General features: G+C 41.1%; 1 long non-coding RNA gene across 1 annotated transcript; it reads right to left on the reverse strand.

The window, feature by feature from the left end:
- Window positions 1–1,639: 1,639 nt before the first annotated feature.
- LOC110926185 lies at window positions 1,640–2,147 on the reverse strand. The gene is made up of 2 exons (XR_002585026.2): window positions 2,008–2,147; window positions 1,640–1,942 (listed from the first exon to the last, which is right to left on the reverse strand). It is a non-coding gene; the product is annotated as an uncharacterized LOC110926185 (long non-coding RNA).
- Window positions 2,148–2,659: the final 512 nt, after the last annotated feature.

Here is a 2,659-nt window from a genome sequence, read left to right on the forward strand (position 1 = left end):
CATCGGAGGAGAAATGGAACTTAAATGGGTATTTAAGGTGGAACTCTCCATCCTTATTGTTTCATGGAAGCACACACTAGTGTCCTCGCGAAGGGTGCGGAGCACCCTAACTCGCACGCGCACGCGCTCGCGCTCGCTCGCGCGCGCGCGTGGCGTGGGCGATGAGGTGCAATGTGGCGCTTTGATGGCGCACTTTGCACTTCGCATCGCCGCTTGAGAGCCGCCTTTGTATTTTTGACCACGTGCGCGTGGTTGATCACAGGGGCTGCAAGGACCAAGTAGCGTGCGGGTACGAAGCGCGTGACGTGGCAGTCCGCGCACGAGTACACGTGGCATGGAGGCGCGCGGTTGCGCGCATGGTCCTGATGTGTCGTGCGCGGCGCACCAGAGTGAGCCAATACGGCGCGACTGTGTGGCGTGCTCGTATAGGCTCACAGGTGACGTGGCGCGCGCGCATGGACCTGGGCCAGTGTGGCGCACGCGCGCATGGCAGTGAGCCAAGAGGACGCACCGCGCATGGGCGTGCAGACCTGGGCGCGCGCGCACGAGGGTGACGTGCGCGCGCACAAAAGCTTCCAGCATTGAATGACAGTGCAGTTTCAGTCCAGCGCTTCGTAACTGACGAGTTAACAGGCTTTGACTGAGAATTAAATGACGTATTAAATTGCATTGAAGACGTTTAATGCAATTTAAGCCTCTCTTTAATTCTTTTTTGACTGTTTCAACCTAGGAGTTGTATATACCCACAGCAGATGGACACCAGCAACAACAGCTATATGCAAACAATTCTCTACACACTTCTGATTATCTTCTTCCTGCAAGTTTCAAGGTAACCTTCGGGTTGTAGGCGAACTCCGGCAGTACCGTTGCTTCGGCTGTTGTACCCTGGGAAACAAAACGAGTACTCTTGGGAGACTCGGAATTTGTTTTAAGGGAAGCGTGTGTACACGTGCCTCAGCCTTCTTCTTCATTTAAGTTCTTGTATTTCATTTTATTTCAGTTGTAATTGTACTGTAATTTTCTGCTTTCTCATTTCTGTATTGTAATCAGTAAATTAAATTTGATTATTTTATTTAAATTACGTGAATGGTTCCTACAGTTTTTATGTAACTTGTTATGTTGGAACTAATTTGGTACCTTAACTTTGGATATTGTACTTTTAGATGGTTTTATAACTTTAGATATGTTATGGCTGATTGTGGTAATATCCATGTGCATGTTTCGATTAGGTTTGCAGGTTATTGTGTTAGGTTTGCAGGTTTGAAGTGTATTGGTTTGTGCAGTTTTTTGGTTTATGGGATGGTTTTGGTATTGGTTCGTGATGTTTTGGTATATGTTAATGAGGGGAAGGGATTTTGGTATAGTTTAAGGGGCATGGGTTTTGGTATAGGTTAATGAGTGGCAGGGGTTTTGGTATGGTTTTCGGTTTTAATATTGTTTTGATAGTATTTTGGTTTTGGTTTATGAAAGGCAGGGTTTGGGGTTGTTCTGGTATTGGTTTCACAGTCTTTTGACAATTGGTTTGTCAACAGTTTTGGTAGATAATGTCTACCCTAGTTTGGTCAAAGTTTCACAAAGTGCACAATCCATTACTTATTGCAAATTATCACAAACCCAAACAACATTTCAAAGAACCACATAAATTAAAATAGGTCATTATCGTTATGCTTATTATGTAGTACAAAATACTTCCAGATTGACCATTACAATATTTTTGCCAAAAAGGGATTAGGATAAAATGGCAACCACTTTCATGCCATCAAAACATACATTAAAAAAAAAAAAAAAAAGCTAACTAAGCCCTAACACAATCTTCAACCTTTTCACTTAGATGTCCCTTTTCTTCATGATTGTTGATGGATCTTAGTAATCCGGGTATAATTTCAGTTGCTCGTACACAGAGTGGAGGTTCCGCTCAACTTACAAATCCACAGTTAGTTCCCTGAAACCCATGCAACACGGAAATTAGGTTTCATTAGTGGTAGATCTTGAAAATAAAATACTTACCTCTCTTGCATAACAATGGAATCGCCTCCTTGGATTTTTACACTCCTTGAGGTGTGTATGGTTGTTGTAGACCTACATGCACACACAAATTCATTGTTCATGGTGAAGAAATTAGGGTTTGTGAAGTTTATGGAAGATGTTCAAACATAGTGGAAGTCTTATAAAAGAGAATATGGCATTCAATAACCATTTATAGATGAAAATACCCCTCACGTGGATTGCACGTGTGGAGGGGGGTTGGCTTAACAGAGCATTTAATACTCTGCAAGGAATTGGAGTCAAATGGTTAAGAAAAATGGTTGTGGGTACTCAAAGCATTAAACATTTTGATTTTAAACTCTACTAATTAACACCCTAAAACACAAGAACTCAAAAAGTAATTTTCTCTAAATACTATAGTAAAACCAAAAAAATGTTTGAGGTACAATCTACAAATGTTGGAGATGTGAATAATGTATCTCTACGAACAGAATCATTATTCAAAAATATTTAAATTTTGGAAATGGAGATGGAGATCTGTCTATAAAAGAAAAACAGGCGAAATCTCTAAATTTTAAAGACGGTAACTCCAATGTGAGTGTTCTTATTGATAATAAGTAGTTTATTAGTAATGACTAACGAACATAGCTAAGAGAGAGATATACTGGTACAT

This window comes from Helianthus annuus, chromosome 17 (genome assembly GCF_002127325.2).
Source record: "Helianthus annuus cultivar XRQ/B chromosome 17, HanXRQr2.0-SUNRISE, whole genome shotgun sequence".
Taxonomy (NCBI): Eukaryota; Viridiplantae; Streptophyta; class Magnoliopsida; order Asterales; family Asteraceae; genus Helianthus; species Helianthus annuus.